The sequence below is a fragment of the Rhodnius prolixus genome, unplaced genomic scaffold, assembly GCF_049639745.1.
Source record: "Rhodnius prolixus isolate KJV_2025 unplaced genomic scaffold, Rpr scaffold_2, whole genome shotgun sequence".
Classification (NCBI taxonomy): Eukaryota; Metazoa; Arthropoda; class Insecta; order Hemiptera; family Reduviidae; genus Rhodnius; species Rhodnius prolixus.
The window spans coordinates 40,959,516-40,973,916 of NW_027411592.1; the positions used below are offsets into that span (position 1 = coordinate 40,959,516).

The window sequence follows — 14,401 nt, forward strand, 5'->3', positions numbered from 1 at the left end:
TTAATTTTTGGGGGTAAACCTTTTTTATTTTTCAACATAGTCTCCTTTTAGGCTTATACACTTCGTCCAACGCTGCTCTAGTTTGTTGATCCCTTCCGAATAATAGGATTTGTCCAAGTCTGAAAAATAGCCATTCGTTTCTGCAATCACCTCCTCGTTTGAATAAAATCTTTTTCCCGCCAGTCATTTCTTCATATTGGGGAACAAATAGTAGTCCGAGGGAGCCAAGTCTGGAGAATAGGGGTGATGTGAAACGAGTTGGAACCCTATTTCCATTAATTTTGCGACCACAACTGCTGAGGTGTGAGCTGGTGCGTTGTCGTGATGGAAAAGGACTTTTTTGTGGGCCAATCGTGGACGTTTTTCTTGCAGCTCGGTTTTCAAACGGTCTAATAACGATGAATAATATGCACCTGTAATAGTTTTACCCTTTTCCAGATAGTCGATGAGGATTATTCCTTGCGAATCCCAAAAGACAGTCGCCATAATCTTTCCGGCCGAAGGAACGGTCTTCGCCTTTTTTGGCGCAGATTCCCCCTTGGTAACCCATTGTTTAGATTGTTCTTTGGTCTCAGGAGTGTAGTGATGTATCCATGTTTCATCCACAGTGACGAAACGACGCTTAAAGTCCTGCAGATTCTTCTGGAACAGCTGCAAACCGTCCTTGCAACACTTCACACGATTTCCTTTTTGGTCAAGCGTGAGCAATCGCGGCACCCATCTTGCGGATAGCTTTGTCATGTCCAAATGTTGATGCAAAATATTATGTACCCGTTCATTCGAGATGCCCACAGCACTAGCAATCTCACGCACCTTCACTCTTCTGTCATCCATCACCATATCATGGATTTTATCAATGATTTCTGGAGTAGTAACCTCAACAGGGCGTCCAGAACGTTCAGCGTCACTTGTGCCCATATGGCCACTCCGAAAATTTTGAAACCACTTATAAACTGTTCTAATCGAAGGTGCAGAGTCACCATAATGTTTATCAAGCTTCTCTTTAGTCTCCTGAGGCGTTTTGCCTTTCATAAAGTAGTGTTTAATCAACACACGAAATTCTTTTTCGTCCATTTTTTGAAAATCACTCGACTTCCTCGATTCAAACGAATGCCAAACACAAAGAAATAGACCGATCTGGCTGAAACTTGGTGTGTGTTCTTCCAAGAGATGCTACTAACTAAACATAACCTCGATTCGCGCCAGTGGTGCTATCTCTCTGATTTTGCACGGACTTTTCAAACGACCCTCGTAAAGCGTTATCAAATCGCTTTTATTATGACAATGCCTAATGGTAATCCTGGTTCATGACTATCACAGAATTACGACAAAATTCATATCAATTTAGTTATTTAATTTGACCCAATAAAAATATTTAAATTTCCAATTTATTTAAGTTAATAAAATTAATAAATTAAAAGTGAAAACTTGTATAATCTCTTTGACAGTACACTTCCTTATTTTACCTTAGTTGGTAATAATAATATAAGAAATAAAGATTTCTATTGAACGTATTAATTTAGTGTATAATGAAGATTATTACCGAGGTAGTCGAATAACTTTCTAAGAACTCGGTCATTCGCAAATCTTAATCAGTCCCAGGTGCCAGTCATGTAAAACAAAATACATACATTATTATTACAGACGTAACTTATATTTAAATAATAAGGTCAATGAAAATGATAGAAACCGACTGATTTATTCTGTAAAATTAATGACATTTTTTTATTTTTTTTTTTTTTTAGTTGTGCTTTTAAATTACATTTTATGATAACACCTTCGAATATTAAGATTTTTTTTTTTAATTCGGTGATCTTTTTATTTTTATTTTTTAATGATATGTTTCTTTCATTTTTTTCAGGCAGGGTTTCTAATAGTTCCCATTCGGATTTGTTCCTTATTTTCATTACTGATCTTTAAATTGTTTATTAAAATCAAATCTTAGAACCTAAGTTTTTATTAGGTCAACAATGGAAATCCAAGAACAATTTTTATTTGTTTATCTGAAGTAAGGTCGAAGCCCAATATAAACCAAAGTCCCTTTGGAACTATGAAGCTATTTTCAAGTACATAACGTTCTAAAATTCTCAAAGAAAACAAGAAGTGTAAACACCCTCCGAATAGTATTACTTTCGTAGAGGGATTTTGGCCAATATGACTGATTCTCCACAATATCCTATTATCGGGCTAGGATTTATCACATCACTAAGTTAAGATGGTATTCTGTACCGGGCTATTTAAGACACGTCTTTTGACATCAGGAATACTTTGTGTCTGTTCTATCTTACCTCTAAAAATGATGGTAAAAGATTGTTCTTTAGGAAATTAAAAACATAAAACAAGACGTTCTTGAAGAAAATCCTACAACATGGCCGATTGTCAACCATTTTTTAATAAGTTATCAGCCAAACGACTAGCGATAAGTTAGAATTCAAATAAATTTTAGAAGCTAAATACAATCAGTACAACTCGAATCAACTAGTTTGGATTGTAAAATAATTAATCTCACGTGGAACCCACACACTAGACTTAAAAGACAAGCAATGACAAAACGAGCGAAACTTCTTTACAGACGCTCCAAATAGCCCTTAGAACTCAAACGTTTAACATACTCGTACAACACTATCCTCAAACCTATGTGGACTTACGGACTACAGCAGTGGAGTTCAAACCTACAAACATACGGACAGTACAAACATTTCAGTCAAAACTCCTCCGACAGATAGCTGACGCTCCTTTCTACGGTGACTAACCTCACTCTTCACCACGACCTCAACATTCCCTTCATAGACCAACTCGCTAAGGCTAAATACCAAAAATTCCACACTACTCTCTCGACTAGTTCTAATCCTCTTGTACAGTCACTCGCCTCCTCTGACATCCCTAACAATACTCCTCGCCGACTGAATCGCCAGTGGCTCCGCGACTTCCTCGTAGGCTGAACACCTAAATTATTACTCTCCTCTCTCCTCCTCGTATTCTCCTCCTCACATTCTCCTCTCTCCTATACGAGGAGAGAGTGCTACCGTTAAGTAGTTTCTCTCCTCCTGCTCTCCTCCCGCACCAGTTCATCACCCTCTCCATATTTACTTATTGTATACTAAATACAGATTGTAAATTACAAAATAAATTAAAAAAAAAAAAAATTAATAATACACCTAACTAATTATTATAAATTAAAACCCAGAACATAGAACCATTAGCCAATTATTCCCCTTAGCGCGAAGTACAAATAGCCAATAGTTATCGTATGGTAAAAAAAGGAAGAAACCAAAATTTATGAAAGTCAGAAAGAATCTGTTCTTAATTAATTGTGTCTGTGAATTCATATTTCGATAAATATCTTTATTTAAACATTTAATTAGCATCTAACTAACTTTCTAACATTAGTACATAATTTCGCTAGGTCGTTTCTATTTATTTTATCAAATTTTATTTCGTCATTGCCTAATAAATAAACGTCTCTCTTAAATTAGGCCAGATGGCGGTTACAAAAATAACCAAAGGTTACTATTTACTTAACGGGCGGGATAAATTACTAAAACCTTTCTAATAAATTGTACACTGGTCCACAGACAAAAGTTACTTTTAAAGAAAAGTAAGATGGAAGTTCTCACGTGAGCTTCTCATTAGCACGTAGCGCGGGAGATTATTTTAAAAACGGTCTTGAAGAAAGTATTTGTAAACGGAAACAATTCATTACGAATTACAAGAAATACCTGAGAAGTAAACGATCCTAAACAATTTACTTTTTCTTACTTCTTTTGGGAGAATAATTAGGGTGAAGGGACCAGTAATTGACTGGGCACCAGTAATTGACATACCAGAAATAAACTGGTATTATAAGGGATATGAGCCGTTTTTAGTGGTGATTCTTTCAATTTCGTTATTGAGAAGCCTTTGGGCAGCAGTTCCAAAAAAATATTAATTATTGGATAGGTTCCTTGGTATCAGTGGAAGATTATTTGTGTTAAAAGTTCAAAATCAAGGGAAAAACAAGCCGTTGCTAAGGAGGATTGATAAGAAAATAATTTTTCTTTTTTCTTATTTTTCGTTTATTTGTTCATATATTCGTGTGGTTATCAATGTTCTGTTATAATTAGTATTACTTGTAGATTTCATTTATGTAGTTTTTTTTTTTAATTATAAGAAGCATTGAGGATTAAAATGGGGCTGTCAATCACTGGTCCTTGAAACGGCAATCTGCCCAGTAATTGACATGTATGTCAATTACTAGTCCTACAGCTTTTTTGTTTGAGACCAGTGATTGACTTCCAGGGAAAATGATAAGACAGGTTGGTAAATTTTATTATAATTAAAAATTCAATACATTGTAAAATAAAATCATTGATAAAAAATATCGGCAACATAAAATAAATAGTAAAACTTCCAACAAAATATGTTTAAATTAATGAATTTGCAAATGTACGCCTTATTTCAAGAGGGCATGCAGAATGATTATTCTGTAGAGAACAATGTATGAACAACAAACTGGAATAGTCGTGATCGCCGAACAGCTTCCGAGGCCTACGTGACTAATAAAAACGACGCCCACGTAACGGAGTTGGAAAATCTCTCATTCTCCCTCAGTTTTGGGTCCTAGCCACATGGCAAAGAAGAAAGGGAGGAAATGGCTAAACCGTAGAATTCCATCAAAGAAAACGGCCAGAGGGAAAATGAAGCTCCCTCAAGAGAAGTACCAGGTGCGAAATCAAACATACGTGGAGAGTTGGTGACTTTGTGATGTTTGTGATGTTACCGATAGGACAGTTGTGTAAGGGTTGATCGTCAAAAGCTGCATAAAAAAGGGTAAGGTTGAAAAAATATTAGATTATTTAGGTTTGCCTATTTAAAAACTGATTGTAATTAATTATGAACAAGACTAATTTTTGTTATAAATCCAATTGAAAAAGTGATTTAGGAGATTTAAGTGATTTATTTAGATTTAAAAGTGATTTTGAATGCATACCTTATGTCGTTTCATGAATGTATTTGTATGTCAATTACTGGTCCCACCCCATGTCAAACACTGGTCCCACCGAAAATTCGGTATGTCAATTACTGGGTCATTGACATACTTCCAAAAAAAATCATTTTTGGTTGACATAAAGATCGAATTTACTGCTTTTAAAATATTAATAAAATAAAATACATCCTACTGGAGCGGTACAATTTTACAACCTACACCTGGAGCCAAAATAACGGAAGTTATTCTATCTTAAACTCGAATTTTTTCTTAAGCAGTCAATTACTGGTCCCTTCACCCTACTAATTGAGGGGTCCGAAGGAAGGATTTTGTATTTTTAACAAAAAATAATTCAGATTCTGAGGTGCCTGCGAAGAACGCACATATATATTTCTGCATCTTTTTCTGTGCACTGCCAACCTTCGTACAGTGTTCTCTCTTTGCAGACCACACTATCATACAGTGAGCTGTTAGTGATTCCTAGGAAAAGAAATGAAAATAGCATTATCAACTTGTTTGAAAACAATGATCAAATCAAAAGAATATATTTTTTTATATGGCAAAGATCCTCTTTGCTCTGACATGTGCTCGAGTATTTCACATTATAAAGAGAGACTGTTACTTGATGGAAAGAGAAGGCAATTGACGAAGAAGGTACTGGCTCCAGAGACCATAGATGTTGCTGCGCCTTAAAGAGAAACACTATTGATTGAAACAATAATATTGGTTTACTCAAGTCAAAACCAACTTAATCAATCACACATATATACTTTGAATCTTACAACAAGAGCAAGAACGCAAATCTATCGAATCTATCGTAAAAGCAGACGTTGCATTAGAAACAAACGGTTTTTTTGTCCGAGTCAAAATACAGTCATATTCTTTATAATATAATTTATTAACTATTTACTATTTATATATGCATAATACATTTCAGTACCCCGGAGGTACACAACACTATGTCACATTTTAAATTTTTTACAAGAGATCAAATGAAAGATTTTTTCGCGATGTTTTCTTACTTATAAGCCGACGGGAGTTATTTCTTAATTCTTTGGTCGATAATAAGTATCATAGATGCACCATAAGTGATGGTTGGGTAATAAAAAATAATAATTTTGTATTAGAAACATTAAAAAAATAAATTTTTAAAAAATGGACAATGTTGTGTACCTCCGCGGTACTGATTTATAAAGCTAAGACGGAAGTAGATTAGCCACTAGCAACGATAAGTACATAAAGAAAACGTAAAAATTATTCTGCCGGAAACAACTAGGAACCATATATACATGATGAATTGTGCACAAAGAGTCAATTGTGTCTGCCTCGGCAACACCTTGGAGGTGCGCAGACTGAATGTCTAAATTTTTTTGAAGAAGTCTGCAAATTTTCTTTGGAATCGTTTCTCTTCACAATCCACTAACCTTCGCTTAATCACTCTTCGCGGATATTTGGGGAAGGAATGCGCTTGTTTTAAATCCACTTCTTTTTCTGATCAACTTGCTCAACCTGACATGGATCGTTAGTCTTAAACCTTACTGTAAGGGTCATAATCTCCTCTCTACCTTGCTGAAGGTTACGCTACTACATTGCCACAACGCGTTTGCCCATCACTAACATCACAGACTCACACTTCTTGAAGACAAATCTAGCTCATTTTGATTACCTGTTATCCATTGAAACAGGTTATCAAGTAATACATATATTTTTTTATTCCACATTCTTTAATGGTACTTTTTTATTAACAAGAAGGTGTTACATGAGCCGTGCACTGCACTAGTTGATTAATTCCACTTTTTGAAATATCTTAAATTTGTGTCAACGCATATGGTTCAGTCATAGCTTTTTATATTTGAAATAAATTTCCCAAATAATACAGATTAACACCACTAAACGACAAACAATTTTTGGCTATTGAATAATAAATAATTTATTTCAGAAGCCATTTTGATTAACTCCGTGCTCTAATGTACATACATTGTTGTAATAATTCACCTCAAATTTCAGTAGCTAGCAGGCGCTAAATGATAACGGTAAATTTATTTGAATTTATAATATTATAAACGTAATTTAAAAAAAACAATGTACATTATTTCATCGCATTTCTCCACTTTCTGTTTTATGGAGTCAAGAGTTGTGCAGGGAATGGCTCATATTTATTTCAGTTTCTACGTTTGAATAAAGTGTATTTTAAGTAGTGGCCAATAAAGTTAGTAGCTTACTTGTCAGCAGTTGGAATTACAACCATGTATGGTAGATTGAAGTTAGTTGTTATGTATACGAGTGAAAGTAATGTTCTAGCATTTTTGGACAATCCCTTTTACTTTCCATTCACTAGTGATTTTAGGCATTTCAATATCGATCAAAATAATTTCCTAAATAATTTTATAAACTTGTAACCTGCGAATTTGATTTCAACATCCTGTTAGTGGAGAGATTAATATTTTATGAAACGATTAAAGTGGAGAGGAAATATTCTTGATATCACTAATTTCTTGCAGCAGCTAAAAATTACTGCCGGCGATTATTTACGTAATGATACGTTAGATAAGTTTAAGGACACATAATTCATAACTATCTAAAAAAAAAAAAAAGTTACTTTTTCTTACTACTGGTAAAGAATGCGATCGCTGAAATTTTTTTAAAAAGATTTTGTACTGGATATATTTATTTTAAAGACTTGTGCCCAAAAATTTAGTTTATAAAATTTTTTTTTGAAAGAATTTGAGAACAAAATATTGTGAAGAGTATTGTTCATCGTTTTAGAATTCAATATATCAAAAGGAAAATAAACTATTTTGCTAATTTCAGTGATGATTTTTTTAAATTTTTTGAAACGCATTCGATCAAGGGACGAAGACATCTTATTAAAACTGTCCGGTAGGACAGTTGTATAAGGGTTGACCATCAAAAACTGCACGAAAAAGCGTAACGTTGAAAAACACCCAACTTTGACAATTTTTTTCTCTTTTTCTATAAAAGATAAAATTCCCAAATTTTCTTTAAATCTTACTCCAAACCCTCCTTTATAACTGTAATTTTTTTGCAACCACCCAGATCTAATAGGTTTCGAGAAAAAAGTTGCCGAAAATGAGCAAAAACGGCTTTTTCAAAAAATGTTCTTGTTCTTGTTCTTCTTGTTGTTGTTCTTGTTGTTACCTTTTTTGTAAACAACGTAGCGCCAAAACGCGTGAACCGATTTTCATGAATGAGGTGTCATTCGATTCAATATTTTATGTAGATGTGCCTTTTGGGGGTCCCGACGCTGTACATCGAATGGGAGAGGAGTTAGCCCCCTTTATGTAAGGCCCCCTCCAAAATTATTATTACTAATTACTCTGTAAATCTTGGCCCGATTTTGATAAAATTTGTTAGGATGATAGGGTTAGGGCTCCCCTACGTAACATTAAAGCGGCGATCAGCTCTTACACTTGTTAAGGGGAAGTATAGCAATCGTTTCAAATTATCGACACGTGAACCGATTTTTATGAATGAAGTGTCATTCGAATCGAAATTTTTTACAGATTTGCACTTTAAAAGTCTCGGCACCGTGCCTCATAAGGAGGGGAGTTTGCCCCACCCAAATAAGGCCCTTTTTAAAACTATTATTACCAATATTTCTATAACGCTTAGTCCGATTTTGATAAAATTCAGCTCGAATAAGTGGTTAAAGCTCCTCTACGTTGCTGATTCTCTTGCTCCTACTAAGAGGAAGTACTGCAATCGTTTAAATTATCAATAAGTGAACCGATTTAAATCAATGAATTGTTCGATTAAAAAATATTTGCCTCTTTGCCTTTTAGGGAGAAGTACTGCAATCCTAGTTTATTTTTCTTACTCCTCTTAAAAGGAAGTACTGAAATCGCAGTTTAATTTTGCTATTTACGTACAAATACCTTCCTATGTTATTCAAAACGCTTTCTCAAAAAAATTGTTATTGAGGATGGTTTGGGAGCCGCAACTACAATCATTTTTTAAAAAGATCTCTCCAGTGGTAGTTAACACCTTATCAGGTTATAATGATAGAATTGCTTATTCCAAATTTTAAAAAAATCTGTAAAGCAGATATGTAACTTTGTAAAATAGACAAAAAGGAAAATCTATCCAAAAGGTACAAAAATCTCCTTAACAAAAACTTACAGTTTAAAATGTTAAGTATAAGGGTTGATTAAACGCCAAAAGGTACACAAATCAGCGAGTAACCAACATTTCATTAATACCTCATTAATATTTAAGTAATTCTACTGCATTAATTTTCATTAATGTTATTTTTTAGATTTTATTAGATATCATAGACCCTTATGCTGGCCACTTCATTTATATTATTTTTTTGTTATAATTATGATAAATCACATATACGTACATGCATGTTAAAGTAGAAAAAGACAAAGTTAGAGTAGGCTACTGTCTTGAATTCGTCTTACCGAAATATTCGTGAGCACAATTAACACACAGTTAATAACAAGTAGATTATTAAACAATAATTATTCATTTCTCTATTGTAATTTAATTTAGTCCCCCTAATTTTACTTATAGTAAAATACTGGAATAATTAGCTGTCCTAAATATATGCATATCTTATTTACTTTATATTACATATATACAACATTGTGGGAAGAACACCTAGATGGAGAATGTAATTGAAGAAAACTATATTATTTGCGATAAAGCCAGATAATTATTACCTATTATTATAAACGTTTGACTACTTCATAAAATAACAATTACTTTAATCAAAGAATGAACTTAAACCGACGATTTTTATTTAAGAAATAAAAATAAATAAATAAAATAAACAAAATCATTGATGTAAGTTGGTGTAAGCATTTTTTTAAACAAGGTTTTGAATTTTTTAGCCTCATATTTTTATTTTATTTTTTATAACGTTTTTCTTTTTAACCTGTAATTAATAGTTTGATTATTATAAATAACTAGATATTACAGTCAATCTACAGTGCTACTTGAACATATATTTTGTAGGCGAAAATGGCCAGCATAAGGGTCTGTGATATCTAATAAAATCTAAAAAATAACTTATTAATGAAAATTAATGCAGTAGAATTACTTAAATATTAATGAGGTATTAATGAAATGTTGGTTACTCGCTGATTTGTGTACCTTTTGGCGTTTAATCAACCCTTATACTTAACATTTTAAACTGTAAGTTTTTGTTAAGGAGATGGTTATTAACAATTATGATATTTTTTTACTTTTTTAACAATAAAAGTTGGTGTGTCTTTTGCCCTACTTGTTTAGGTTCTTCCTTAAATATCTTCCTAAATATCTCGAAAACGGAAATTACAGGAAGTTGAATTTAACTAATAAATTTTTTTAAACGGAAGTTTTACTTCACTATTGTGAGATTTTCTCGACAATGGTGGGCACCTATGGATGAGGGGCTACCCATAAGCTTGCCTAGTAAGTATCATTACATTATAGTATCTCTTTAACAAAAACTTACAGTTTAAAAAGTTAAGTATAAGGGTTGATTAAACGCCAAAAGGTACACAAATCAGCAAGTACCCAACATTTCATTAATACTTCATTGATATTATTTAAGTAATTTTACTGCATTAATTTTCATTAATATTTTTTAGAATTCATTAGATGTCACAGACCCTTATGCTGGCCATTTTCATCTACAAAATATATGTTCAAGTAGCACTGTAGATTGATTGTAGTATCTATTTATCTATAATAATCAAACTATTAATCACAGGTTAAAAAAAAAATCATAAAAAATATGAGGCTAAAAATTCAAAAACTGTTTTTAAAAAATGCTTACACCAACATACATCAATGATTTTGCTTATTTTATTTATTTATTTTTATTTTTAAACAAAAATATATAAGTTCATTCTTCGATTAATGTAATTGTTACTTTATGTAGTAGTCAAACGTTTATAATAATAGGTAATAATTAATCTGGCTTTATCCGCAAATAATATAGTTTTCTTCAATTACATTCTCAATCTAGGTATTCTTCTAGGTATATATGTAATATAAAATAAATAAAATATGCATAAATAAAATTAGGGGGACTAAATTAAATTACAATTGAGAAATGAATAATTATTGTTGCACAATCTACTTGTTATTAACTGTGTGTTATTTGTGCTCACGAATATTTCGGTAAGACGAATTCAATACTAAAATATTGTTTTAAATCCTCCGAGATTCAAATTTAATCAGTAGCCGACTCTAACTTTGTCTTTTTCTACTTTAACATGCATGAACATATATGTGACAACTTCAGAATAAAGCATATTAAAGATAAATCAGAAGAATAATTTGGAATACACTTAAAATAAAGTACCTATTTAATAACGAAGTTATAATATACATTTTATCATAATTATAACAAAAAAATATTATGAATGAACTGGCCAGCATAAGGGTCTGTGACATCTAATGAATTCTAAAAAATATTAATGAAAATTAATGCAGTAAAATTACTTAAATAATATCAATGAAGTATTAATGAAATGTTGGGTACTTGCTGATTTGTGTACCTTTTGGCGTTTAATCAACCCTTATACTTAACTTTTTAAACTGTAAGTTTTTGTTAAAGAGATTTTTGTACCTTTTGGATAGATTTTCCTTTTTGTCTATTTTACAAAGTTACTTATCTGCTTCACAGATTTTTTTAAAATTTAGAATAAGCAATTCTATCATTATAACCTGATAAGGGGTTAAGTCGGAACCATAACTACCATTGGAGAGATCTTTTTAAAGAATGATTATAGTTGCCATCCTCAATAACAACTTTTTTGAGAAAGCGTTTTGAATAAAATAGGAAGGTATTTGTACGTAAATAGCAAAATTAAATTGCGATTTAAGTACTTCCTTTTAAGAGGAGTAAGAAAAATAAACTGCGATTACAGTACTTCTCCCTAAAAGGCTGAGAAGCAAAGATTTTGAATCGAACGACAATTCATTGATGTAAATCGGTTCACTCAGTGATAATTTTATCGATTGCAATACTTCCTCTTAGTAGGTGTAAGAGCATGAAGGCACTTCACACCCACGTAGAGGAGCTTTAACCACTTCTTCGTGCTAAATTTTATCAAAATCGGCATAAGCGATATAGAAATATTGGTAATAATAGTTTTAGAATGGGCCTTATTTGGGTGGGGCGAACTCCCCTCCTTATGAGGCACGGCGTCGAGACTTTTAAAGTTCAAATCTGTACAAAATTTCGATTCGATTGACACTTCATTCATGAAAATCGGTTCACTTGTCGATAATTTGAAACGATTGCTATACTTCCCCTTAACAAGTGCAAGAGCAGATCGTCGCTTTAATGTTACGTAGGGGAGCCCTGACCCTGTCATCCTACCAAATTTTATCAAAATCGGGCTAAGATTTACAGAGTAATTAGTAATAATAATTTTGGAGGGGGCTTTACATAAAGGGGGCTAACTCCTCTCCCATTCAATGTACAGCATCGAGACCCCCAAAAGGCACATCTACATAAAATTCCGAATCGAATGACACCTCATTCATGAAAATCGGTTCACGCGTTTTGGCGCTACGTTGTTTACAAAAAAGGTAACAACAAGAACAACAACAAGAAGAACAAGAACAAGAACATTTTTTGAAAAAGCCGTTTTTGCTCATTTTCGGCAACTTTTTTCTCGAAACCTATTAGATCTGGGTGGTTGCAAAAAAATTACAGTTATAAAGGAGGGTTTGGAGTAAGATTTAAAGAAAATTTGGGAATTTTATCTTTTATAGAAAAAGAGAAAAAAATTGTCAAAGTTGGGTGTTTTTCAACGTTACGCTGTTTCGTGCAGTTTTTGACGATCAACCCTTATACAACTGTCCTACCGGACAGTTTTAATAAAGCACCTTGACTTAATTAAACCTAAAAAGGACTAGGCTTTGTACTTATTCGATTTCATTACTTCTGCACATTTTTAAGATTGTAGCTAGTATAGAACTATTTTTCTTTTTTCTTAGCAGATGGATTTATGAAATTTGAAATTTAGCTGGATTATCTTAGAACGTTTATCTGCTAAATTTAAACCTATCGATCACTTTTTTATGTTTATCACTTTTCTAGAAAACTTTATTTGAAGTATTTCCTTTGTAGCAACTAGGGCTTAACTTTAAACACGTACTCGTGATGGAAAGCCTGGCCGATGTCACGCAATGAATTCTTTCTCTAACTACATCAGATAAATTTATAAGTAAAATACAATAAATAATTACTCATTCTATTCTGCTAGCCTGGTTGTTTCCAACTAAATTTATGTGACATTCGAGCCCATTGAAATTTCCCTTTATAAAGTCACTGGCTGCAGAGGTAACTCACTAATACAAACGTCTTTTGATAAGCGAAATACGGACTCACAAACTTTAGAATAACCACGTAAAAACATTATATTATCAGTAAGCCGTGACGATGACCTAGTCCCTACCCCATGTCGAAAGCTCAGCAAAATACAAAAAATAATAATAATGACTGAAATTGGTATTGTTCTTTCTTTTTTCTGAAATAGTGAATCAGTCACCAATAACAATGAACAATACTTGAAGTAAGGATAGTTATAAAAAAAAGGTCCTTTTTAATACTTCAATCGCCAATCGTTTGTTTATAAACATCGCTTTACAATGAACAGAAATTAACAGCTCACTCAATAAATATTGATGTAAACGTCAGTACAATTACTTCTAAAAGAACGGATATAAACAAAACGCAAGCAACTTTTTCCTCTTTTGACATTAAACCAAAAGATGTGTAAAGATTCAAATTTAAATTAAAAGAAACTAATAAATTAATATAACTAGAAATTAAAAATGGAGAAAGTACTAAAGACAACAGAGAAGGGAATTTTAGTGAAAAAACAAAACGCTTCAACAAGTCACGAAGTTTTTATTATCTTTGCAAAAACTTCATAACTCACGTCTTCATGCCGTTGTTGTATCTTCGCTTAAACACCGAAAGAAGCGCTCTGGACTATTTCTTCTAATAACAATGGAATATATTTTTTTTTTTAACTAAAAATGATATTCAAACTTGAAATATTTCACTTTTAGAATTACCATAACGTTGTATTTTTAATTTCTCTCTTGTTTGTAAGAGAAGGTAATGATTTACTGTAATGATGATTAATGACAGAAGCTATGCTTAGAAGAGCAATGATTTGAGAGTGATAAAATTCGAGAGAAGTCCTGGAACAATTGCTGGGCAAGAGTTAATGTGCAAAGTCACTTGAGCCGTATAATGGAAGTGACCCGATTATCCTCTTTGTGCAGTCATGGATGTGACCATCTGGTGGTTTCCCCGGTCTAGACCACATTTGACCGGTGAAGATTATTTTATTCATTTAACATTATCTTGTGGCAGTAGACTGCTAGAAATTTCATGTCTAGAAAAAAAAAAAAACCTTTGATTCGGCGTAATAAAATAAAACAATAAAAATATTTTTT

General features: G+C 32.5%; 1 protein-coding gene and 1 long non-coding RNA gene across 7 annotated transcripts in view; one reads left to right on the top strand and one right to left on the bottom strand.

The window, feature by feature from the left end:
* The window catches only part of LOC141449669 (uncharacterized), a 52,695-nt gene that overhangs the window by 21,221 nt on the left and 17,073 nt on the right, over positions 1–14,401 (bottom strand). Inside the window, exon 1 of one of the 4 annotated variants that reach the window (XM_074119325.1) lies at positions 1,544–5,484. The exons of the other annotated variants lie outside the window; for them this stretch is intronic. The gene's annotated coding sequence lies outside the window, so the exon portion shown is untranslated. Of the gene's footprint in view, positions 1–1,543; positions 5,485–14,401 lie in introns of those variants that run through there. 4 annotated transcript variants of the gene reach the window in all.
* LOC141449670 (uncharacterized) overlaps positions 1–14,401 on the top strand; it is a 36,197-nt gene that overhangs the window by 4,283 nt on the left and 17,513 nt on the right. Inside the window, exon 2 of one of the 3 annotated variants that reach the window (XR_012455638.1) lies at positions 14,053–14,278. The exons of the other annotated variants lie outside the window; for them this stretch is intronic. This is a non-coding gene — a long non-coding RNA (uncharacterized lncRNA). The remainder of the gene's footprint in view (positions 1–14,052; positions 14,279–14,401) is intronic. 3 annotated transcript variants of the gene reach the window in all.